The sequence below is a fragment of the Triticum aestivum genome, chromosome 3B, assembly GCF_018294505.1.
Source record: "Triticum aestivum cultivar Chinese Spring chromosome 3B, IWGSC CS RefSeq v2.1, whole genome shotgun sequence".
Lineage (NCBI taxonomy): Eukaryota > Viridiplantae > Streptophyta > Magnoliopsida > Poales > Poaceae > Triticum > Triticum aestivum.
The window spans coordinates 812,477,277-812,504,900 of record NC_057801.1 but is presented as its reverse complement, the minus strand read 5'-3'; the positions used below and the strand labels follow the sequence as shown (position 1 = coordinate 812,504,900).

At 42.6% G+C, this 27,624-nt stretch overlaps 2 long non-coding RNA genes across 2 annotated transcripts; both read right to left on the bottom strand.

Annotated features, from left to right (window-relative positions):
• Positions 1-5,179: 5,179 nt before the first annotated feature.
• LOC123066791 (uncharacterized) lies at positions 5,180-5,883 on the bottom strand. Its single transcript, XR_006431442.1, has 2 exons — positions 5,831-5,883; positions 5,180-5,741 (listed from the first exon to the last, which is right to left on the bottom strand). It is a non-coding gene; the product is annotated as an uncharacterized lncRNA (long non-coding RNA).
• Positions 5,884-19,588: 13,705 nt separating this feature from the next.
• LOC123066790 (uncharacterized) lies at positions 19,589-20,932 on the bottom strand. The gene is made up of 3 exons (XR_006431441.1): positions 20,310-20,932; positions 20,061-20,235; positions 19,589-19,759 (listed from the first exon to the last, which is right to left on the bottom strand). It is a non-coding gene; the product is annotated as an uncharacterized lncRNA (long non-coding RNA).
• Between the last annotated feature and the right edge of the window lie 6,692 nt (positions 20,933-27,624).

Below are 27,624 nucleotides of genomic sequence, written 5' to 3'. Positions count from 1 at the left end.
GATGATGTGCTGCAAGTGTTCCACTATCCAGAAATTGTGTGAGTGTCAGGTTCCAAAAAAATAGTTTGATGAATTAGATGTCGGTTGTCAGTTAAACCCTGAATTAGTAGCTAGCTCGGATCAGTTTCCCCGATCCTTTTTTTCTTTCCGTAAGAAATAAGTAGCGAGGCTGCGACTTGTGCGTGCCCGAGCGCGACTAGTTCAGGAGGTGGCCACGGTGAGCACGCCCTGTCCGCGAAGTGGGATGGCATGTTCGATCTGTGCGGGGTAGTGGCGTGCGCATCAACCGGCCCCATTTCGATCCAACAGAATAAGAGAACGAGAAAGAGAGAAAAGCAGCACGGCATTCGCTGCGCAAAAACCTCCTGTGTCTACCCTTGTTCATCGAGAGCGAGAGAGAAAGCGAGGAACGAGCGAGCGATCGGCTGACAATTGGCATCAGAGCCATCGCCGACGAGGGACCATGGCGGGCAGCGGTGAGCGCGCCGAAAACGACGCACCGGACGGCGCTCCCTAGGCCCGCGACGGGGAGGCGACGCCCCAGCCACGCACGGAGACGCGGCCACGGAGCCGTGAACGCAACAGTATGTTAGGAGGAATGCGGGGGAGGTGATCGTCCATGAGCGCGTGATCCGGGAAGGTGCCGGACACGGCGGCGCCATCGTCTACCCCACCCTGACGCCCACCAACTACATCGAGTGGGCTCTTGTGATGTTGTGATGCAGATCAATCTATGCGTGCAAGGGCTCTGGGAGACCATGCTCGGCGAGGGCACAGTCACGGATCGTGAAGATATGGCGGCGCTCGCCGTGCTGATCTGGGGGTGCCCCCGGAGATGCACGGCGTCCTCGCTGTGAAGAACTCGGCATGCAAACAACAAAACCTTGGAATGTTTCTTTAGCACTCAGGACAATTGAGGAGAGTAGTATCAAGTCACCCCTCCTCCCGCGACGCTTCCTCGAGTATCCGGGACTCCGAGAGGCTAACCCTAGCACCACCGTCGAGCCTCTCCTCCTCCTCTCCATCCTCCCTCGCCGCCGCCAGGGGCGCGAGCGGGCGAAACTTGGTCGTCGCCAGCGGCAATGGGCCCCATCGTCTCCTCGCGCGAGGTGTGCGGCGCGGGCTGCTTCTCGTGTCCTGGATGCGGTGCTAGATGCCGGACGTGTCAGCGCTCCAGAGCAGGCCAGGGACGGTCGCGTGGCGACTGTGCGACGGGCGGCATGGTGGTGGTACGGACGGCATGGTGGTGGTGCGTGCGGGAGGGTGGTGACGGAGGCAGTTGCTTCGCGATGGCGCGTTCGGGTCCGCCTCTGGCGCTGCAGGTCGCGGGCGGCCTCTCTCGTCGTGGCTCGCTGGTGGAGGGGGGGGGGGGGGTGCGGCGCGACAAAACGGTGGAGATGTGCTTGCTATTTTTTGGGTTTGTGTGTGTGTGTCTTCAATCTCTGAATGATTGAAAACGCGTCGCAGTACAAATACCCAGTTTAAGCATACATAATTGATCATTTGATATAATGTGCATATTACATAAATGAAGATGGTCCGTAGAGAGGTTTCTCTGATGAGCATTCACTTTATGCCACATGAGTGGGATCACGGACCGCCCTTGCTGTATGCCGAACAAGTTCAAGGGAGAGCAGACAAAAAACGTCAGGCAATCTCTCATCCTCATATTCAAGGAGCCATGACGCAGGCATTTTGTTTCGGGGGATGAGCATTGAGTTTTCTCTAGTAAAATCCATGGTACTATAGAGCAGTAAGATCATGCTATAGCGCAGTAGCGCACTGCCCACGAACAGAGTCACGGATTCATATCGATGTGTCGATGTGTTGATGTATATTGTAATTGAAAACATGCAAGTCACACCATGGAGGTCTTGTATCGATGTATATTCATAATTAAATAAACCATGCATACTCATATGAGTGCACTCTTTTTAATTGGACCAGACACCTTTCTCTTTGATGAACGTTGCACCCATCGTAGTAGCACCTTGCTTTATCCGCTCTCTCTCTCTCTCTCTCTCTCTCTGTGTGTGTATGTGTGTGTGTGTGTGTGTGTGTGGAAAGGTTGTCGGTTGAGGTTTTTTACAGGTCGAACTGCCGGTTCACCGGTTCGATTGTCGATTTTTTAAGTAGTAAAATAATCTATGTTGAGTAATATATGTGTTGATGTAGTTTGAAACAATGGTCAAATAAGAAAAACCTTTAAGGTCGTCGGTTTCGGTTTTCCGGTTCGCCCACCGGTCCGATTTTTTAATCTATGACTACATTCGGGAGAGGATACGCTAAGCGTTGAAGTCAGGTGATGATTCCCAGTTCTTCATTGTCACCGATCCAACTCGAACGTGCGCCCAATGAACGCGATGACTTTGATACTTATTTTAATAAAGACGATTTCACAAAACAAAGGAAAAAATACAAAAAATTAAGTCATCTAAATAAAAGAACTATAAGCATAATCAAAATTGCAACCCAGGTTCAATTTGTTCAAAAAGCACCATGCACGCGTGTGACTTGTGTTGAATAGGGCGCCCACGTATGTTTGCTGCCGGTGCGGAAAGTGGGGATGAATGAAGGCATGTAGTGGATGCTTCGGTGGAGAAGGGGAGCGATTTATGCTTTATAAGATTGGTTGTTTGGTTTGGTTGTTCGGTTGAGGGATGTAAACTGGATCCCATTTAATTCCGTTTGAAGTCCACTAATGGTATGATAGTGCAGAAAGTGTTTTGTTTTTTGAGAAAAATGAACTACTGAGCTAGCAAAAACTAAGTAGATGGGACTTGTGGATGCCATTTTTCTGTCACTTACATCCCTAGCCACTGCTTGGTCAAGTTTTTGCATCACGGTCGGCAGTATGTAGGTGGGAGTGGCGGGGCAGTGAAGACGTTTGGGCCGGTTTGTTGGCTTTTGAAAATCTGACCGGACAAGCCCAATGATTTGAAAACCGTACAATGTACAAAACCAAAGACATAAAAAACTGCTAAAAAAAGCAAAGACAAGAAAAATGCCATGTCATCAGGAGAAAACACGTCCACCCTCCAAACCAACTACCACTCCTCCGCGGGGCGAGCGTGCAGGATTTTACTGTGCGCTCCGGTAAAAAACGGTGTAAGTGATTTTTGTCTTGTACAGTCCGCTCATATGCATCTTTCTGCGCATTGGCCCATGCTTTCAACTTTTGGTCTTGTTGATCACGAGCCCGTGGTCGTCTGCTAGCTTTTGACTCTGGCGATACGCAGATCGTACGACGTGCGACGAGGCGGGCGTCGGTACAAAGCCGTCCAAAATCTATCCGGGCCAAACACCAACCTCTCCTCCCCCCTGGCCCTGTCTTCAGCCATGTCCAGCAGTAGCTCGGCCGTGCCTCGGTCGGCGAGCGGCAGAAGCCTCTGCCGTATGCCGGAAACTCGCTGGAGTACGAGGCAGCTGTTTTCTGCAGCTGCGGCGCCAAGGGGCTGCGTAAACGTGACCTGAAGTGTCTCGACTAAAAACGAACGGCATGAGACAAAAAAGAAAATGCTCGAACCTTCAGAAAAAGGTTCTCGTGGAATTCCTGGAACCGCATGGGCCAAAGCCGGTGGTCCAAGCCTGCTATGCTGCGTGCTTGACAGCCTACTACTGCCACCTTGCAGCCCGCAATGGTCCACTTTCTCTATAAGAGGAAATAAGCATCAAATGAACAAATAAGTGAAAATGCAAATGAGGTAGGAGGAGGGATCAGATCCCCACGCGAATGAACGCATGTGATTGTAGCCGCGCGAGCGGAACTTTATATCTTTGCTTTTTCCTATATTATATATATATATATATATATATATATATATATATATATATATGACAAATTTTATCTACAAGCAGTGGTAGTTACCACCTAATTATTTAGCCTCCACGTGTCCTCAAACATAGCTGCAAGCGAACGAAGACCTGGGCTATCATTTGCGGGCAGAACCCGCTAACCCATAGGCTGCCGCACTTAACAGGTGGAGAAAATCTATTCCCTAGATAAAGCATTCCCTGATTTTTAGGTGGGGAGGTACGTGTAACTTGTCAACAAATCACGGGTAAAGCTAGCTATAAAGAAGGGGCTGGAGATTATCTTGAATGGATAACATGCTCCTCCGATAATTTTTGTTCTCTTAATTAAATAATCCCGCAAGTGACATGCGTTAGTTCGACCACCACCTTTATTTCACGCCTACCTCGAACAACATGTTGATGAGTATATGTACGCTGAACGTGACATTGTGATTTTTCAGTTGGATTGAAAAAACATTTTTACATAGAGTACGTTAGTTTTTTCTAAGAAAATAGTATGGAGTATGTAGCGTGAAGTATGTGCGTTGTGAACAGATAAACAGAACATATTGTGGTGCATTTTCTGTGCATGCAAATGTATGTAGTATGTGCGTGCTGGTGGGTTGATTATTTGAATACATGTAGCCTCCTGGGTTGCTCAAATTACACGTACACTTCCGTGTAATACGCACAAGATTTTAGGGTTGTAGTAGTAGTATGGTTGTGCATTAGCACTGTCATGTACCTAACTTTGCCTCGGCCAAAGAAAATCTTTGTCCATTTCTTTTTTGGAGGAATAAACTTTTTTCCATTTTTGAGGGATAAACCATTTTCTATTTCTTTTCTTAACGAGATAAGAATGATTATAAACACATTGATTTTGTTGTAATATGAAGTACATGTATGCTCTTTGCTGGGAGTATGAACTCTAGTTACGAGTCTCCACATTTCTATTCAGAGTATGGAGTATATAATATACTACTATTCTAGAAATTTGTACTTTGTAGAGTATGTAGTATGAAGTATCTGCAAAAAGGAGTATGAAGTATGGAGTATGTCCAAATGAGGAGTATACTATCCAAAAAAAAGGAGTATGAAGTATGGAGTATGTCCAAATGAGGAGTATACTATCCAAAAAAAGGAGTATATTCCCACAGAAAATAGATACATACTCCAAGATGAGAGGAGTATCTCCAGAAAAAAATGTGTACATCTTTTTTTTTCTTGGAGTGGGAAATGCGTACATCTTGATACTGATGAAAGGAGTATATGAGATCAAAGGAGTCTGTAGATTGCAAGTAAAGAGCATATGTAAGAAACGTAGTATGGAGTATAATATGCAAGGCAATATGTAGTATTATTTGTTGGTAGAACAAAGGTAGTATGTAGTAGGTAGTATGTAGTATGTAGTATTATCCCTTGATATGAGTGATGTACTACACAAAAGCGCAAATAGTTCATCCATGATTTTATGGACTTCTACATGAGATCGACCGATCATATACAGTATATTCTCTTGTTTCCATCAGGTCATACGCCCATCTTCTCATCTCTAGAGTTTGTTTAGCAACTATAAATTTGGCTGGTCGTACGTCGGCGCAGCCGCCGCCGCGGTGCTGGAACAGTCACATCCCTCTAACATGTGCCACCATAGTTGTTGCCATCGTGATTGATGCATCGAGGTGTCGGACCAGTACTGACCAATACGTGGTGAAGTGCAAAGCCAACAGAGTCGATGGACGTCGTCGGCAACGGCGACAGCGACAGATCGGATGGCGGCATAGTTTGACCTGCTGAAAAATTCCAACAATAACAACGAATAATTAGCACGCTGGCACTCCGGCAGCAATGGCGGGCGTGCGCGCGCGTGGTGCATGGCCGCCGGTCAATGGACGCATCTCTTCTAAATTGGCGTCGATTCTAGTATGCATGTACATACGCTAAATCTAGAAACCAGAGAAGGATGGATCAAAGATTAGCCTGCATATTCAAAACAAGATGGATTAATGAATTGAACCACCGTAACCAGTAATACCTTTGGAATGGCACCTCCCATGAAACATCACACCGGCGGCCGGTGGATATAATTTGAAATCGAGCTTGCTCGCTTGACTGCATGTAGTTATATATGGTAATTATCTGTCCACATAAATCGGGGGGCAGGTGGGGGATATGGCTGGTCAGTTTAGCCGGGTAGAGAAAGTCTAGGCACACTCAAAAGTCAAACCGAACCCGTTAATCAATGCTCGTACCTGGAGGAGATCCGACGGCTGCGAGGGTGGAGGTAACTACCATTAGATGGTAGTATGCATTTTCCCTATATATATATATGACAGTACTATTCTAACCTTGGGATCAAAATAACGATTTGGATCACGTCAGGCCTATATAGGGCCCGATTAGGTTCTCCCGAACAAAAAAACCATCGGACCAACTACCCCCACACCTTGCACGACCTTCTCTGATCCATCCCACGACCTTCTTCTCGATCTCGCTGCTACATTCTCCGCCTCCACCACCGCGCCGCCTCCTCCTCCGGCACGAGCCTCCCCCGCCTCTCCGGCGTGCTGCCGCGCTGCCACCGCCACCCCCTCCGGCTCGAGGCCGCCCCCGCATCTCTGCCCTGCCGCTGTCCCTGCTCCCTTTGCCGCGCCGCTGACCCCACCCCCTCCGGCTCGAGCCCGCTCCCGTCCCTCCAGCGTGAGGCCTCCCCCGCCTCTCCGGCGCGCCACAGCCACCCACCTCCTCCGGTGCGAGGCCTCACCCACCTCTCCGGTGTGCCCCCCCTCCCGCCTCCTATGATGCTAGGCCGCCCCCGCCTCCTTCAACACATGGCCGCCCCCACCTCCTCTCAGCACATACCCTGGGATCCAGCTACCCCAGCAAGGCCGAGATCCTCCAGCCACCGCCATCGAGCTCCTCCCCCGCCACCCAAGCCCGACGTCGTCCGCCTGCTGCCATGGGGCCGAGTGCTTCCCCGCCGGATCCAGCACAGTTCCCCACCCTGCCTTCTTCCCCATTTGAACAAGCAGAACCGCATGTGCATACGATGGTGACCGTCCCTTCTCTGTTCAACTTCGTTTCGCGTTCTGTGTGCGTGTGCACGGTGCCTGGAAAAAGAACGCCAAGTGCCGAGCTCATTGGCGATTCTAGGCACGCAAAACGCCTGTAGTGATCATAAGGTACTTGAGGTTATGCCTCAGTGCAGTTTTCTGAAACTTTTCATTCCTCAAACGCCATACATCCCAACCTCATGCCTCTAGTAGAGCGTGAGCTCGTGCTCCTGAACATGGCAATGGTGCTGGTTGCTGCTGCTGCTTCTTACACTACATCTTTAGATTCAAAGAAGTTCAGCTTGGCACCGCATAAAAGTCCAATTTTGATGTGCCTGCTCGCAGCCTCCACCGTTCAATGTTTGTGCATTTCTCCCAACGAAACATGCACTGTTCATTTTGTAAAAAAAAGATAGAAATAAAACAACAACAAAATCACAACAAAAATACAACTTTTCACACTGCAAAAAATTGAACTTCTCATTGTACAAATCAGTTTTTGTTTCTCTTATCCAAAAAATAGGAATAAAAGTAATATGTTGAATCTATTTATAATAAAAACTAGAAGTTCAAGTTTAAAAATCGAAGAAGTTCAATATGTATTACAAAACCAAGAAGGTTAAAATGAAAATAGAGATGTTCAAAAAAGTTTATCAAAAAAGAGTTTCATCGTTACTAAATAAAAAAATCTAAAAGTTCAAACTTAAATAACGAGCGACGGAGTTCAAAATAGTTATTCATATTTCTAAAAGGACAACCAAGAAGTTCGAAATAATTTGAGCTTGTATTCAAATAATTTAACACTGACGAATATATACGCCCCTCGGTATATTTCTAAAAAGCTAAACCGTTATGTTTTAGAAATTCATGTTTTAGATATGAATGCGAAGTTCATGTTTTAGAAATTCATAAGTTCACATGTACCATATACTAAAGAAATTCATCAATGAAAAAAGGACCGTCTAGGCCATTTCACTGACAATAAAAAAATGCCTAAAAATGTCGCGAGACAAAAAGACAAATCGTAGAAAGTGGAAAAACTATAATTGTGCTTTGTAAAAAGTTAGAGCGGATCGATGTCTATAAAAACTCAGATTTTTTCCATTACTAAAGAGAAACAAGAGAGAAGTCCAAAGTGATAACTGCCAGAAGTTCACGTACTGCATGGTGTGTGTTTGGTATTAGAAAAATACAATGAAAAGGCAAAGTCTAAAAGTTTTGTTGCTAGAAGTCCAAGTGCTTGGCCCGGGAAAATTCAAAAATTCTTCTGAAAGAGGTTCACTGTGTGTTTAGATTTTCAAATGGAAAAAGAAAGTATTTCAAATAAACCAAGAAGTCCAAATTATAAAAATAGAGAAGTTCAATATTTATAAAAAAAGATAGCTTTCTCTTCGTCACTAAAGTATAAAATTAAATAAGTTCAAATTAAAATAAAAGGAGTAGTTTGATGTTTACGGAAAACTCAAATTCTTTCCATTCCTATGAAAAATAAATGTGTGAGGTTCAATTTTAAAAAAATGATGCTTATTTAAAAACATATTTTTTCGAAGAATAAGACTAAAATGTTCAATTCAAAATAACAGAGAAGTTTGAAGTATATAAAAAACTCACATTTGTTGCAAAAGTTCACGTCCACCTCCATGGACGGTTCAGAATTTATATTGCGGGGAGTCTGACCTCCAATTACATTTTTTAAAAATGGCAAAAAATAACGTTCGACCTTCAATTGTGTGTAATTCGACGTATACACAAAAATGCGACAGAAGTTCATAGTGAAAACAATGACAATTTCAAGTACTGCAAGGAATGCATTTTAGGTGAGAAATAAAAAGTATAGAAAAATATAAGCTTAAAAAGTTTGTCGAAAGAAGTTCATGTGCTATGTCTGGGGAAGGTTAAAAAATTCTTGCGAGAGAGGTTCACCTTGTATTTCCATGTTAAAAAACACAAAAAGAAAATATATTTTTTGCGTTTTGAAACAATTCTCTCAATCCACAAAGAAGTTCAGTTATTATTTAGGAGCAATTTGATTTCAAAAAGAAAATAAAAAATTCAAATTATAAAAACGGAAAAAGTTCATGTACTACATGGTGTGTATTTAATATGAGAAGAAGAATAAGAAGGCAAGGTTTTCCTTGTTATTAAAGATTGGAAACAAGAAGTTCAAAAATTAAATAACAAGAAGTTCAACTTTTAATAATAGAGCACTTTAAAATTTCATAAAAAAGATTAAGAGAATAAACCAGGAAGTCCATATTAAAAAGATGGAGAAGTTCGATGATTATAGAAAACTCAGATTTTCCTCGTTATTAAAGAAAGGAAACAATAAGTTCAAAAATAAAATAATAAGAAGTTCAACTTTTAAAAATATAGCGCTTCAAAATTTCATAAAAAAATAGATATTTTCACGTAACCAAGAGAAGTTCAGACTGATACCTATCAGAAGTTCGTGTACTACACGATGTGCATTTTGTATTAAAAAGGAATAAAAACAAAGACTAAAAGTTTTGTTGTTATAAGTTCAAGTCCTCGGTCGGAGAAAGTTAAAAAAATATTATGAGAGAGGTTTGTACAAAAAGAATATCAATTGTGTAACACTGACGAATGGATGAGAAAATTACAAACGAAAATACGTCACAGAAGTTCAACGTGAAAACAGCAGGAAGTTTAACTACTACACTGAATGAATTTCAGATGAAAAATTTATAAAACCGTCACGAGTATGAAAAAATGATCAACACGGGAAAGTTGCGTGTTTATAGCAGCTTTCCATCTGGATATCAATTGCTCAATTCCAATGAGTGGATGGATAGCTACGAGAAAAAAAATTACGTGAAAAATAGAGTGAAGTTCAGGTAGACATACCGAGAAGTTCAAGTTCTTCACGTGATGCATTTTTAGAGAATCTGTTTCGCGACACAGGCAGAACGCATGATCTTGCTGTTTTTGAAATTACTTGAAAATGGCTAGGAATCTAAAAAACCATCAATATAAAAAAGTTTCGCATTTTCCGTAGCTTTTCAAGGGTATATTATTTTCCCCATTCTGATAAAGTTTGTAGAAATTACGGTCAAAATATTTTTTAGCCATTTTCAAAATTGGCTTAAAATCGTAAGGAATTGAGAGAAACAATAGATACAAAAAAGTTTTGCATTTATTCAAGCTTGCCAACTCCATATCATTTGCTGCATTCGGACGTACGGTTCAAAAATGGGCTCAAAAATACAAATTCAATAGAACTTGTATCATTTTCTTAATTACTTTTAAACCGTTCAAAATTAGATAAAAAATTCAACATGAAAAAGTAGCGCATTTTCAAAAGCTTTCTAACGCCATATCGTTTGCCTCAATTGGATTAGCCGTTTAGAAATGCCATCGAAAATATGAACTCGTCTGTTCGGTTCGCGAAATTTTACGATTTTTCAAATTACTCTTTAATTATAAGGAATTACAAAAAACTATCAACATGTGGAAGGAGCGGTTTTTCAGCTGCTTTCCAACGCCATATTATTTTCCTTATTCTGATAAACGATTTAGAAATGTGATCGAAAATACAATTCATGTTTTTTGTATGCAGGAAAAACATTTTTCAAAACTGCTCTTAAACCGCTTACATTTTGCCAAAAAATCAAATTGGGTCATGATAGTCGTGTTCATAGCTTTCCAACCGTTTACATTTTGTCGCAAGCCCCATTTGGATACTTTTTAGCTGAAGTTCAACCTAGTACTCGGAGAAGGTCAGGCGCGTTACTCGGGAAGTTCATGTTGTGATTAGAATATCTCGTGATCATAATAACGTTTATGTGTGTGTGTCTATATATATATATATATATATATATATATATATATATATATAGTGTGGCCATGTTCCACCTCTATTCAGGACATAAATCTGTGAAAAAAGTAAAGCCTCTGTTATTTTGATTTTATTTGAAACTACCATATCGCCATCCAATTGTTGAAATGCATTTATTTTTCCATGAAAGTTTCATCTACACCTTACTCCAATCTTGAGCTTAATGGCTTTCGTCCACGACCATGGTCCAACAACTGTTACCATAGGAATTAGCCAATTTCTAAGTGTTTCAAATGCTTATTGCCAATCCTCCTTTTACCGTCAAGGGGATTTATTAGTAATTGGATTTTTTGTAAACCTTTTTAGAACCTCGAAATTTCTAAAGATTGTGGGATTTTCTTTGCAAATAGTTTAGGAGAAATTAATTTTATGTTAAACTTTTTTACTTATTTTTGTAGATGAGTTTAATATGAAATATTATTTTTTGTTGCATCCAGAAACATTAACTTGAACATTTTTTTTCTATTGCATCCAGAAACAATAACTACATAGCTACATTCTAATAATTAAACTTAAAGTTTTTTGTTGAAAAATCAAACAACTATTATTCTAAATGCACCAATTAATGATAAAGTGAAAGTTTATTCTTGAAAGTATCATTTTTTTAGTTTGTGGTATTTCGCTAAAATGATTCCATCTTAACATAATCACAATATGATGTTCATCAGAACATCACATCCATAACTTTAAAATATATACTATAGTGTGGATGTATGATTACGTTCCTATTTTAGTATCTATAAGTATCTTGATAGAGGTTCAGAATGTACCGAGAATAACCAATTTTTCAATAGACCTTTTGTAGGTAGAAATATGTAGAGTATTTTGAGTGGCGTGCAACCTTTTGCTGGAAGTTTCTAGGCTGCCTTGCTTGAATTTTGCACGCACAAAGGATCAAAAGACAACTAAGTTACTGTTATAAGGTGTAGAAGTCAAGCCATCAGCTTAGACTACATGTTGTGGCACCAAGAATTTCATAAAATTATTCCAATGAGATTTGGTTCTCTAAAACATTAGTATTAGGATTAACAATATGATAACTGAAACTAAGTAAAGTACATGTAATATATCATATTTGATTATTATATAGTTATAGAATATTTATTTAATATCAGTACTATGCATGGTGCATGTTAAAGTGGATCTTTTTCCATGCACAATGACATGATCGATTAGTTTCGGTGCATGTTGAGACAATCAATGTTAGTGAGCATCAACTATTTAGGTATATAGGATTATATAGATATCCACGCATTATACAACAAACAAGGGTCCTTTGATCATTTTTGGTCTTTGCCGGGGAGTAGGTATGTGGATTGTTGCATTAAGAGATGGTTTAGCATGTGAACTACAGAAAGAAAATTGTGGATATTCAGCAAATCATGTGTGCACTATTTGTCATTGTCAATTCCACATAGTTGCTTCTTTGCGTACCCATATATTATTATATTAAATTATAGGCATATAGACCACAACCATGTGTACACATGTCAAGAACATTCAAATTATTAGACACTACAAAAAAATTATTATTGATTTGTATCAAAAATCCAAGCTCATTGGACCCGAGATTCCAAATGCATTTCGAGTCTAGGCTTAGTTTTGTGAATAAAATATTTCAATGAGCTAGCGATTCATGTAAATGTGTTGATAGCGGCATCATCGACCACACATGGTCAAATACAATCATCAAATCTTCCTGGGATAATCTTCCCTCCGCTACCGCACAAGCAGCGACAACGTCAGATCTAATCCCCTTCGGCTTTGTCGATCAACCGTGGATTCTCCTCCACTCGGCCTGCTGCTTTGATGAATTGTTACAGGGAGGGGAATCCTAATGCCTTTGTTAAGACTAGTGGTTTAGGTTAGGTTGATATTTTTGTCGTAGATGCGGCGACCAGGCTCGGATCCTCCTCGAGTTCGTCCATTAGGACAGGTTCGACGGAGTTCCATTGTATATTCCACTCATATCCTTGGTGTGCTAAGGTTAGGGTTCCTTAACTCCCGTTTGCTACGACGACAAAAGGTGTCGGGTGCCTTCGATTGATTCAAGGATTTTACGGAAACACAGCTCCACGACACTACTCCCCTTAGCGACACGTGCATGAAGACTTTCCCGCAATCATCGAGAAGATCACGCTGGATCACATAGGAAAGAAGCCACATCGGTACATTGGTGATTCACTATGGTGGCAGTGGGGTCATTTCGTAGTATAGGGACCTTGATGTACTTTTTTTATTACGGTGGGGGTGCTTTGTAGTTTTGGGAAACTTTTATAATAAATTCGGGCCTGCCTTCTTTAAAACAAATATAATCTTCCAATGCAGGTAGTGATCCCGCCAGACTCCTATTCCGCGTCCATCACCGATCATCTGAGGCGAGGTATTCAAGGCCAATGAGTTGTTCAGTACATACAGGGAGAGATTGGGCACGAAAGGAGAGTTTGATATGAAGTTTGATTTGTCTAGAATCATTAAAAAGGTGGAGGGGCTGGAGGAACTCACCATGCCTTTCACACACGAGGAGATTGACAGAGTTGTTAGAGAGATGCCATCGGATAGAGCGCCTGGCCCGGATGGCTTCAACGGATGTTTTCTGAAATCGTGTTGGCACATTATCAAACACGACTTCTATACGTTATGCAACGATTTCTATGATGGTGCCATTGATCTCAGGAGTCTGAACTCGGGTTTCATAACTCTCATCCCGAAAACCCAGTCGCCAGAGACCGCTAATGATTTCAGACCCATCACGTTGCTCAATTGTTGTCTGAAATTGATAACTAAACTGTTGGCTAACCGTTTGCAGAAACTGGTTCTCAAGATCATTCATCGGAACCAATATGGTTTTTTGAAGGGGAGATCGATCCAAGACTGCCTGGCTTGGGCGTTTGAATACATACACCAATGCCAATCGTCGGGAAGAGCTTTTTGCATCCTGAAACTCGACTTTGCGAAGGCCTTCGATACTATCCAGCATGAACCAATGATTGAGATCATGAAACATATGGGTTTCGATGAGAGGTGGTTGGGTTGGATCAAATGCATCTTCTCCTCGGGTAGCTCTTCGGTGTTGCTTAATGGAACCCCTGGGAAACAATTTGATTGCCTTTGTGGGGTCCGTCAGGGAGATCCTTTGTCCCCACTGATCTTTGTTCTCGCAGCGGACCTTCTTCAGTCAGCGATCAATGAGGCCACTCGAGATGGACTGCTACAGCTACCTCTCCCCACTACTGACAGCAACTACCACGTTATTCAGTATGCGGACGACACGATCATTGTGCTCCCGGCCTCTGTCTCGCAAGCGCAAGTTCTGAAGTCCATCCTAGTTGACTACGCGACGTCGGTGGGCCTAAAAATAAACTTCCACAAGTCGACTTTAGTGCCCATCAACTCTGATCCGGTGTTGGCAGGGGAAATTGCTACAATCTTTGGTTGCTCTCTTAGCAACATGTCGTTCACGTATTTGGGCCTGCCCATGGGCACCACGCGCCCGAGTGTGAATGATTTGATGCCAATGGTCTCCTCTGTTCAGCGTAGGATGCCTGCTGCAGCCTCACTTTTGGACTATGGATCCAAGCTCACACTGCTCAACTCTGTGGTCACTTCCCTGGTTGTTTATGCCATGTGTTCCATCAAGATAAACCCTAAAATCATTGGGCACCTTGATAAACTGCGAAGGTCGTGTCTTTGGGTGAGAAAGTACGACGATGGGATCAAGGGCGGCTCATTGGTAGCCTGGGATATGGTATGCAAACCCAAAATTAAAGGAGGTCTGGGGATCATTGACCTTAAGACCCAAAACCAGGGGCTCTTGTTGAAACAACTTCACAAGTTTTATAACAAACATGATGTTCCATGGGTCAATTTGATTTGGGATACCTACTATGTGGGTAAAATACCCCATGCCTCTGACCCATGTGGATCCTTCTGGTGGAGAGACCTCATGTCAATATCTGATATATACAGAGGGGTCACTAAATCAGAAGTGTTTGCTGGTGACACAATCTTGTTCTGGAAGGACAATTGGAACACGGATACTCTTCAAGACAGATACCCGAGAGCATTTTCATTTGCTAGAGATCCAGATGTATCTGTAAGACATCTCCTGTCTTCGGAGAGACTGGGAGAGGTATTCCACCTGCCTCTATCTTTGGAGGCTAAGCAGGAGGTAATTCAAATACAGTCAGAAACCCTTGAAATCTCATTGACTGAAGACAGGGATGTGTGGTCTTGTGTTTGGGGGACACAAACTTTCGATCTTCCAAATATTATGCCCACTGCTTTAGTCAGGTACAAGCGGATGAGATCTTTGGCTGGATTTGGAAAACCAAGTGCACTATGCAATGGAAGGTGTTCCTGTAGTTGTTATTGGCTGACAGACTGAATACCAGGAATATGCTTCGGAGAAGACATTTCAGAATCCATAATGACAATTATGCCTGTCTTCTCTGTAACCAGCCGCCAGAGGAAGACATTGTTCATCTCTTCTTCACTTGCCCTTTCAGTCAGAGGTGCTGGGCTGCGCTGGGGATACATTGGCCAAATGACACTGACTGGATTGAAATGGTGCATGAGGTCAAGAACAGGTGGACAAGGCCAATGTTTTTAGAAGTTTTTACAGTTGCTGCTTGGGGGATCTGGAAGGAGAGGAATGACAAGCACTTCAGAGGGATTCGGCCTTCCTTTGATTCCTGGAGGAACAGATTCAAGAAGGACTTTGCTATGCTAGTTCATAGATCAAAGCAGGAGCAGGGCCCCTGCATTATTTCAATTGTCAACTTGCTTTGATTTTCTGTTTTGTTGGGTTGTATAGCTAATCTCCCCCCACCACCACCCCCCTCTCACATCACCATGTGATTTGTACAGTCCTGGACACTCTAACCCCCCTAACCCTTTATTTTAATATAAAGGCAGTGAGAGTTACCCACTGTCATCAGTTCTCAAAAAAAGGCCAAGTGTACGCGCACATCAACGGCGTGCATAAAACATGTAGTAACATCGGGGACCTTCTATTTGCTGCTATATGCAGCAAGCAGTCGGCTGATTGCACTGGGCAACCCTCGACTGGACCGGCCCTCTAGCGCCACGAGCTGACTACTATAGCAACCGATTGTCTTTCTATTTATTTTTTCATTTGGCTTTTCAAAAAATACAAGGAAGCTAACATATTTAGCAAATATGAAGATTTTTTGATAAAATCATTTTTTCAAATTGCAAACATTTTTGACAACGCAGTTTTTTTTGGAAAAAATGAAACGTTTTAAACATGTACATTATTTGAATTTCCATAGTTCTTTTTAAATTTGGAACATGTTTTAAAAACACATTCATTTTCAAATTGTGAATAGTATTTAAAATACTAATATTTTTAAAAAAATTGAACATTTTTTGTAAAACCACAATTAATTATTATTATTATTATGCTCCTTAAGAAAACCACTAAAAAGAAATTGAAGAAGTAAAAATTATATAAACCAGGAAAACCCAAAAACAACAAAATAGGTCCAGAACCTTCCGGAAGGTTGGAAAAAGTTGGGAACAAAAGGGGGTGCCCCTATTGAGCGCTTTAAGCGCCGCTGAAGTCACCGGACCACTTGCGAGTACGAGGACTCGACCTCACTTCGCTCCCTCAAAAGATGATTCAGCTAACCACTACAGCCACTAGACAACTGTGACAAAAAGCAGCGCGAAGGCCTAAGGAATGACAGCCACGTTATTTATTATCCAATACAACTTACATTTTTATATTTTTTATGAAACAAAGTTTATCTAATTTTGAAAAAAGTTCACGAATTGGAAAGGTTCATCAAATTTGATAAGAAAAGTTCATTTATTATAAAAAGATCACCAATTTTGGAAAAAGTTCACAAAATGTGAAAGAAGTTCATCGATTTTGGAGTAAAAAGATAATAGAAATTGGGAAAAAAATCATCAAATGTGAAAAAAGTTCATCGAATTTGAGAAAAGTTCATTGAATTTTGAAAAACTTTCATTGAATTACCAACAATTCACCAAATTCACAAAAAGTTCATTGAATTTTAAAAAAAGTTCACCTGATTTGGAAAAAAGTTCACCAAATTTGAAAAGTTCATCGGTTTTAAAGAAACTTCACCGAAGCTATAAATAAGTTCAACAATTTTCAAACAAGATCATCGAATTGGGAAAAAATCAAATATTTGAAAATAAGTTCATTGAATTTGAAAAAAGGTCATCAATGTTTAAAAAAATCATCAAATTTTAAAAAGTTCATCAATTTTTTTAAAAAATCATCAAATTGGAAAGTTTTCATTGAATTTGAAAAAGAAACCATCAATTGTTAGTTCACTAAAAAAAGTTCATTGATTTTTAAAACAAAATTTCATCAAACTATAAATAAATTATCATCGATTTGAAAAAAGTTCACCAAATCCCGCTCTGTAGCCTGGAAACCTGGAAGGAGAAAAAAAAGAAAAAAAGAAAACAAAAATGGAAAAAAGGAAAAAGAAAAAAAGAAAACAGAGATGGAAGGAATGAAAGTAAGGAAGAGTTGAAGCTCAACATATCCCGCTCTGTAGCCGGTGGTTGTAGGAACGAACTGTGGCGAGAGAGGTCGCCGGTTCGATTCGTAGTGAGGCCGTTTCTATTTTTGCAATTTAACATACGCAGTAATGGGCCCGCCCAGCGCCCCGCGCAGGTGCCCGGCGCCGAATAGGATTTGCCAACAAAAGGAACAGATCCTCGCTGCTAAATGGGCTAGCCTGTTTCGTTTGCTCGCTCGTCAGCTTCGTTCGGCCAATCCTCCTTACGCCTCCAGGTGGGCTGACCTTTTTTGCCTGTTTTTTTTCAGTTTAGCTGTGTGTTGTGTGTGTGTGTGTGTGTGTGTGTGTGTGTGTGTGTGTGTGTGTGTGTGTGTGTGTGTGTGTGTTTTATTTCGGCTTGATTTTTCCTTTTTTTTCTCTTTTTAAAATTTGGTTTTCTACTGGTTTTTTTCTCTTTTTTCATTTTTAAAAAATGTTCTATTTTTCAAAATTTTGCAATATACTGTGAGTATTTTTTTTCTAATGAATTTTTCAATACACCATTGAAATTTTTGTAATATACATTCACTATTTTTAATATACGATAAAGTTTTTGTAATCATATGATGAACATTTTTTTATACAAAGTGTACATTTTATAATGCTAGTAGATAACCCGCACGACACGGGACAGTTCTAAAAGATGGTATGCTCAAAACATATATAATGTCATGAGTAATTGTGAAAAATAATTATCATGAGATGGTAGAGGATTTGGCAGTAATACATGGTTTGTTTATGTGAAGGGATTGCATGCATGAGAAAAATAGAAGAGGGATGGTAAATTGATGATGCAGGGGACATGCATGGTTTATTGACGTGGAAGCGTTGCATGCTTAGGATAAAGAGTTAGTGGGTTGTAAATATTTAAGCATAAAGGATACGGCGAACCTATTATCAATATTAGGTGAAAACTTTTCTAATATACACTTAACTTTTCTAAAGCACATACTGAACAAATTTCGAAAAATGTTCAGATATTTCATAAATTGTTTATGTTTTAAGAAAAACATTTTTTTAACATGTTTAGAAATTTCAATTTTTTATGTTTCAAAGAATATTCATATTTTAAGCAAATGTTAAAAAAACCTGTCAAAAAACGGTTTGCTATAGTACGTCATGCATATAGTGTTAGGTCCTTGTAGTGTGTCGCCCGCTACAGTACTCCGCCGCATCCCAAATGGGTCGGCTCTGTCGACCGCACCAGTGCAAAGTTGCGGCTGTTTACTGCCCACGAGCGTCCTATAGGACCTCTCGAGCCGCGAATAGGAAATACCGTCGATCGATGGGATACTGGGGCTAGGGCGGGGGTAATTTGGTTCGATCATGCTCGTGCAGCCAGCCCCGGTCGGTCTTTTCAGCGCGTTGCTGCGCCCGTCTATTTATACAATATATAATTATATAAAAAAACTTTGTAAATAAATGGCAACATAGAACCCACTAAATTTGCATAAACATAAACATATATTATTCAGCAATTAAGGGAAATCTCGAGATTCACTGATACATGGTATGACTACATACACAACAATTTTCGTAGTAATTACAACAAATTCGAAGTGCCAAGAAATAAGCTGCCAAGACAACCAGCAGGAAAAAAACATGTATGGCTCTGTAATATTCCAGTTATCCAATAAGACTCGGGAGGAAAAATGTATGGGCATGCATAACATGGATGCTGGAATGAGATCACAAATGGTGATCAAAAGCTTAGTGCAACAGAAGCAGGGGATCTATAAGAGGAAAAAAAATTCCCCCTATTGCCTTGATGAAGGAAATTTAATTTAGCGAGTGTACTTTGTTTCCTTATTTAGCATCCTTTGGGTAAAAATTTCTATCGAATTAGTTGACCATAATACACTACCAACAAAAAGGAAACTTCACGGTATAGTGTATTAAAAAATGGTATTATCAGCGAGCTATAAACCAATATAAAATATATCTAGAACAACTTAGATGTGGATGTTTCCTTGATATATGATTACATCTGTCAAAGCACATTTTCATCAGTGTTACAAGTAAATTAGGAGGTGACGTGAAATACCAATGCAACAAATAAGCTAATAAAGGAATGGCATGTGACGGGAGAAATCAATTTACTGTGATGCACTCATAATAGATGGCAAATTGTTTTTTTCTAACAGCAAACAACATATATACCTGTAATCATGGTGTGATTGGCAAGCCATATATGTTTTAAGGCTTATCTTACAGCAAATGTGATACACAAAAATTGTAATAATCAAATGGTAAAAATAGGAAAGCCCCCGGTAAAATTCAAAATCAAGACAAAATCTTTGTAAGGTTCAAATATCATGACCACATAAGATGTTCTGGCTCAAACACTTACATAGATAACATTCAAGTATAAATTGAATAAGATTGATGCTTACAAACTAAATACATACCAAGAATCCTTACATAAAAATCAATTTAGGGTTGAGTAGCTGCATCCACCTGAATGTCTACATCCAATGAGTTGCCAGCGAAGGGCTCTGGACACAAATTGCCAATATTTAAGAGTGAGCCGAAGCAGAACAAAAGAATTAATCCTACCAAATAATTCACAATGAAATCTCAAATTTAGTAACGATCATGGTCTTAGTTTTTTGAACAATCCTAAGCTACCATTTATGTACTTTACATCTATGCAACAATAGGATGATTTGGGTTTTAAAAATTAATTGTAGTTTAGTGAACAATTGAAAAACTTTGCTCACTAATATATACCATGTGAGATAGTAACCATAGATTGTAGAGCTTTATGATTTGAGGGTACTTGGCTAGTAGTCATACTGGTTTCAGGGCCTAAGTGGCAGATAGATTGGAGTGCTCCAGTTTATTGACTTCATCTTGGGAGTCTGACTGGTCTGAGAAGACATGAGACATGATCAAATATGTTTATTGATTGAATGCATTGCTGGCATCCATGAGATCCCAATGACCAGATCTGACCAAGAAACTCTTGAACCTGAGATAGCAAATTAACCATTGATTACATTGGGCATGTGATAGATTAAAAAAAAGTGATTCTAATTGTCTTACCAGGATCACTTCCCAGACTTATGATGTGTGCATCGTAGGACGATGTGATTGAATGGAGCAGAGATGCGGGTGCGACCGTGGTGGTTGCCTGGCACACAAATCAACGATTGATGCAGAGCATAACACAACATGAACAACATTTTTTTCGACATTAGGAACTCACTGCTCCCAATTTCATTTGCAGTATTGATAATACAAAGCAAGTTTTCAGGTTCTGGTCACAAGGATCAGCCATGATTTTAAATTAACAGACACAAAACACCTCACAACCGCAGCAAGAACTCTACATCCAACTACAGAACTCTATAAAGCCAACTACTTATTACACGAATATGGGTATATAGCAACCCAACATCACAACAGGCAAGAGCAACCAATCCCAATACCAAACCTGATGAACCAGAAATACTACTCAAAATGCAATACCGCAACTGTATCTACCTTAGTGCTCCACAAAACTCCATCTCACCCTCCTATTCTAAGCCCCAGAAGCCACCTTGCTCCTCTCGCTTGCATGGCGCCATGTCCTCGTTTCTGTATAACAGACTAAAATTTAAGGGTTATTCCTATATTTTCATGATGCTCAAATCACTGTTGTGACACCAACTAAATATATGGACAACAACATGAACAACATTTATGGCAGAAACAAATAATAATTCATCTATAGGGTGATGATTAAGTACGCAACAAACCAATCTGACTGGAACCATAACTAAATCTTGAGGTCTTGAGGTGACGAACCACGGGTAGAGAAGGGATTGTGTTGTGGGGAGAAAGAGAAATCTGTAGAGAGGTTGAAGATGAAGGGGCAACATAGTGGATCAGAGAAGAATGAATGCTAGCCTGCTAGAAGGGGGAAGATCCATGGCGTCGGTGGCGTGGAGCAGTCTGACGTCTTCTCATGTGGTCGAGGTTAGGTCCTGTCCCGGCGTGTTGTTCTGACCTCCATGGCAGCCAAGATCCGAGCCTCAGCGAGGTGGCTACGGCCGTGGCGGATCTGGCCGCCGCCATGACCGGCGCCTGACCTGGTCAATCTCCCTGTTCTCTTCTCTTTTGATGAGGCGAGGAGGAGAGGGTGGGAGACGAGGTCGATTGCTTTGGGGGCGAGGATAGGGGTGGAGGCCAGCGGTGAGGTTACTTGTGTTGGGACAAACCCACCGGCGACATACGCTGAACCGCCCTCCGGCGACGAACGCCGGACGAAGGTAGAAGAAGATGAACAGAATTTTCCGGCGACGAACGCCGGACGAAGGTAGAAGAAGATGAACAGAATTTTCCGGCGACGAATGCCCCGGCCGCCAAACGGCCTGTATGTTGGCTTCTATTCAACTCAAGTACTCAAACACACATACATGGAGGTACACACGCACACACGCATCACAACCCCGGAAGAACTCTCGCATCGACCTGGCGCGTACCATGGTCCCGACGGAGACTACATCTTCCTTAAGCTCCTTCCCCTCGGCTCGGCACATACCGTGACCATGGCGCAGCAACAGACCGGCGCAACTACAAGCAGTACACACGAGGGCTTTTATAGCCAGGTACACACACTACCCAGCCGGCACACCCGGCCACTAACTCCATGCATGCAGCACGCACTAACTAACCACGCCATGCACACGCACCCACATCTCATGTAACGCACCGGCCAAGCAACGCAGCTACTTGATCCACACAACCCGGCTAACCAACTCACTCGAGATTAAGTCAGGATTATCCTAACAAACTCCCCCTAATCTTGACTTGTCTTCTCGCCTCGCCATCACAGGAGACATGGCTCGTGGTTGACCATCATTCGCCTGATGCCGCCGTGCACCCCGTGCCCGCTGCGACCTGCCGTGTGCTCGCCGCACCCGCGCCATGATTGCCGCGTCACTCATCATCGGAGCCGCGTCTGGAAACGCCGGGCGTCATCGTCGCCACAGCCGTCGATGCCGCCACGTGTCTCCGTGCCTCCATGCAGGTCCTCCACGGCCTCCTCGCCATGCCGCCGCAGTTGTCGCGTCGCTCGAAGTCGAAGTCGTGTGCCACCACCATACCCGGACTTGCCGCGCGTCGCCCCCAAGTCCGTCATGATAGTGCAGCGCCGCGCACCTCCATAGGCCGACACACGGTCTCGAGCTCCATCACGCAGCCACCGACGAACACGGCCATCGCCGTCACGCCTCCAACACGGCAAACCACGCCCAAGACAACCAAGTTCTGATACCAAATGTTGGGACAAACCTACCGACGACATACGCTGAACCGCCCTCCGGCGACGAATACCGGACGAAGGTAGAAGAAGATGAACAGAATTTTCCGGCGACGAACGCCCCGGCCGCCAAGCGGCCTGTATGTTGGCTTCTATTCAACTCAAGTATTCAAACACACATACATGGAGGTACACACGCACACACGCATCACAACCCCGGAAGAACTCTCGCATCGACCTGGCGCGTACCATGGTCCCGACGGAGACTACATCTTCCTTAGGCCCCTTCCCCTCGGCTCGGCACATATTGTCACCATGACGCAGCAACAGACCGGCGCAACTACAAGCAGTACACACGAGGGCTTTTATAGGGAGGTGCACACACACTACCCAGCCGGCACACCCGGCCACTAACTCCATGCATGCAGCACGCACTAACTAACCACGCCATGCACACGCACCCACATCTCATGTAACGCACCGGCCAAGCAACGCAGCTATTTGATCCACACAACCCGGCTAACCAACTGACTTGAGATTAAGTCAGGATTATCCTAACAAACTTGAGGCGGACCACTGGTCTTCTCGAGGTTGTGGTCGCCAGCGCTGCCTGCCAGGATTTGTCCTACCGGCCAGATTGGGAGAAAGGAGAGAGATGCCGGGGTCGGGATAGGAGGAGTCGAGGGTGTGCGATCCTGCATCTCGATCGTAAGCTACCAGATATGTACTTTACATCTATGCAACAATAGGATGATTTTGGTTTTAAAAAACAGTTTTGTTAGAACTCATCTAGATGGGATATAATTTGGTCTCATTCATCTTTTATAGCCATTGGATGTGATGCTATAAGATGTGCGCGTGCTGACGTGGATTGTATTTGTTCTTATTTTCAAAGTGAATGAGACCAAATTATATCTCATCTAGATGAGTTCTAGGTACTCCCTTTAAAAAATAATTGTAGTTTAGTGAACAATTGAAAAAATATCTCGCTAGTATATACCATGTGAGATAGTAACAGTAGATTGTAGAGCTTTATGATTTGAGTGTAGTTGGCTAGTAGTCATACTGGTTTGAGGGGCTAAGTGGGAAGTGGCAGATAGATTGGAGTGCTCCAGTTTATTGACTTCATCTTGGGAGGCTGACTGGTTTGAGAAGACATGATCAAATATGTTTATTGAATAAATGCATTCTAGCATCCATGGGATCCCAATGACCAGATCTGACCAAGAAACTCTTGAACCTGAGATAGCAAATTAACCATTGATTACATTGGGCATGTGATAGATTAACAAATGTGATTCTAATTGTCTTACCAGGATCACTTCCAGACTTATGATGTGTGCATCGTAGGACGATGTGATTGAATAGAGCAGAGACGCAGGTGCGACCGTGGTGGTGGCCTGGCACGCAAATCAACGATTGGTGCAGAGCGTAGCACAACATGAACAACATTTTTTTCGACATTAGGAGCTCCCTCCTCCCAATTTCATTTGCAGCAATGAAACTGATAATACAAAGCTAGTTTTTAGGTTCCGCTCACAAGGATCAGCCATGATTTTAAATTAACAGACACAAAACACCTCACAACCGCAGCAAGAACTCTACATCCAACTACAGAACTCTATACAGCCAACTACTTATTACACGAATATGGTTAAATAGCAACCCAACATCACGACAGGCGAGAGTAACCAATTCCAATTCCAAACCTGATGAACCAGAAATACTACTCAAAATACAGTACCGCAACAGGATCTACATTAATTAGTGCTCCACAAAACTCCCTCTCACCCTGCTATTCTAAGCCCCAGAAGCCACCTTGCTCCTCTCGCTTGCATGGCGCCATGTCCTCGTTTCTGTATAACAGAATAAAATTTAAGGGTTATTCCTATATTTTCATGATGCTCAAATCACTGCTGTGACACCAACTAAATATATGGACAACAACATGAAAAACATTTATGGCAAAAACAAATAATAATTCATCTATAGGGTGATGATTAAGTACGCAACAAACCAATCTGACTGGAATCATCACTAAATCTTGAGGTCTTGAGGTGACGAACCACAGGTAGAGAAGGGATTGTGTTGTGGGGAGAAAGAAAAATCTGCAGAGAGGTTGAAGATGAAGGGGCAACATAGTGGATCGGAGAAGAATGAATGCTAGCCTGCTAGAAGGGGGAAGCTCCATGGCGTCGGTGGCACGGAGCAGGCAGACGTCTTCTCATGTGGTCGAGGTTAGGTCATGTCCCGGCGTTTTGTTCTGACTTCCTTGGCAGCCATGATCCGAGCCTCAGCGAGGTGGCTACGGCCGTGGCGGATCTGGCCGCCGCCATGACCGGCGCCTGACCTGGTCGATCTCCCTGTTTCTTCTGATGAGGCGAGGAGGAGAATGTGGGAGACGAGGTCGATTGGTTTGGGGGAGAGGATAAGGGTGGAGGCCGGTGGTGAGGTGACTTGAGGCGGTCTACTGGTCTGCTCGAGGTTGTGGTCGCCAGCGCTGCCTACCAGGATTCGTCCTACCGGCCAGATTGGAAGAAAGGAGAGAGATGTCGGGGTCGAGATAGGAGGAGTCGAGGGTGTGCGACCCTGCATCTCGATCGTAAGCTACCAGATATGTACTTTACATCTATGCAACAATAGGATGATTTGGGTTTTAAAAAATAATTGTAGTCTAGTGAACAATTGAAAAACTTTGCTCGCTAGTATATACCATGTGAGATAGTAACAGTAGATTGTAGAGCTTTATGATTTGAGTTTAGTTGGCTAGTAGTCATTCTGGTTTCAGGGGCTAAGTGGCAGATAGATTGGAGTGCTCCAGTTTATTGACTTCATCTTGGGAGGCTGACTGGTTTGAGAAGACATGATCAAATATGTTTATTGATCGAATGCGTTGCTGGCATCCATGGGATCTCAATGACCAGATCTGACCAAGAAACTCTTGAAGCTGAGATAGCAAATTAACCATTGATTACATTGGGCATGTGATAGATTAAAAAAATGTGATTCTATTTGTCTTACCAGGATCACTTCCCAGACTTATCACTACAAAAAAAATACACTTCCGTGATGATACGTGTTTGTCACAGTAGGTCGCGTTTTCCGTCATGCATGTACATCCATGATGATTTTATGACAGAATCAACATAGTCATACCTGTGCTGCCGTAGAAGTGTTCCATGACATTACCAAAATTATCATCACGGAAGTGTCCACTTCCATGACGGTAAATCGCGCGTCACAGAAGTGCTTTTGTCAAGGGTGAACGACATGTGGCATCCACCATAACGAAACACCGTTAAGCTATCGGGTCGGGTTTTGGATCCGATAACCCATTAATAGCCCCGACCAATGGGGATTTTCCACGTGTAAAATCATCATTGGCTGGAGGAAACACGTGTCGGCTCATCGTTGGGACAGATGTCATCCACTCATTGGACAGAAGGTGCCTATGATACGTCGACATGTGGCACGGCCCAACAGAGGTCCATTCCTGTGAAAAGGCCAGCCCGTTTGACTTGGTCAAAAGGTGGCGGGGCGGCCCATGGAAACCCTGTTAACGGCATGTTTGCATAAAGCCCATTTACAACCCGCTAACCCAAGGCCTGTCACGCCCTATCCGAATTAGGCCCAGTAGCGTCATCTGGGCCATCCAATATGATTCGAGCCCGTTTTCACTTCTGGCCCATGTATGGCCCATGACGTCTTTCGGCCCATATGAGGCCCTTTGTAACTCTTGGCCCATTAACGGCCCACAGTGAAACTGGCCCGTAATGAATAGTGTATCACTTTACACCCATTAACGGCCCGTGGTGAAACTGGCCCGTAATGAACAGTGTATCACTTTATACCCATTAACGATCCGTTATTCCGTTGGGCCGTTTCCAGCCCATTTTATCTTTCGGCCTTCTAAGAGCCCATTTATTCTTGGGCTCATTTCCTGCATTCGTTTACTTACGGCCCGTTACTGCCATATTCTGCTTGTGGGCAGAAATTCAGCCCGTGGTTATAGTCGGCCCGTTTGTGGTCCGTTAATACGTTGGGCCATTTTCATAGCATCATCAAATATGGCCTATTAACGATGGCCCATTATGGTCGGCCCATGAACGGACGATTCCAACTCTAGCCCGTTTACGGCCATAATGCGGCCTGTTATTGGCCCATGTTTGGCCAATCGATCATACATCCCGTATAAGGCCCATTGATGATACGACCCGTAGAAGGCCCATTGTTTCTACGGCCCGTAGAAGGCCCATTGTTTCAACGGCCCATAGAAGGCCCACTGTTTCTACGACCCGTAGGAGGCCCAGTGTCACTAGAGTAAATATTAGCCCATGGTTATTATGGCCTAGTTTTAAAAAATAGGTTATTGCAGCCACTAGCAAACTGCGGAAAAAGAACTGCAATGACTACAAGCAAACAAATAAACAAGAAAACAAGGAAATAAATAAGCAAGCAACTTACGCTAGGCTATCACGGCTATCACACATATTACATCCACTAGGCATCAAAGTTCGCCACCAGTGCAAATAAACGCGCCGACAAAAGAATATACAAAACTGAGAGCACTTTAGAAGGCACTAGGCCTGGCCAGGTCGGCCCCCCCAAACAGCCGAAGAAGCTGAGTAGACCTCAGTTGTGTCAACGATAGATGCATCAACACTAGATTTATGGCATGATGGTGCGCACGGCAGTCCTCTGACATCTTCATTGCATCTTTGACTTCAAGTCGGAGCTGAGCTGAAGCAAGCCTTTCCGCTTTAAGTTGAGAATGAAGAAGTCGAACTGATTGAGGCAGCGACTGCACAGAGGTTGTCTTACACCTGCTGGTGAGTAGCTTCAACTCACTGTCTTCATCAAGACAGGACCTTGGGGTCATCTCGCTGTCCTCAAGATGGTTTGGCTCACTATCTTCCCTAAAGTTCTGCCTGGCGTAACAGATACGACTCTGAAAGAGAAACAAGGAGACACGTAACAGGTTTCACAATTATATAAGCAAATAAATGGATCTGTTCTGCATAAGGAACATGTTTTTACAACTACAATTTGAAACTGGTAGTTGTTGCAAACATCCAATCAGATGTAAACAGCAAAGCAAACAGCAGTGGAGGAAAT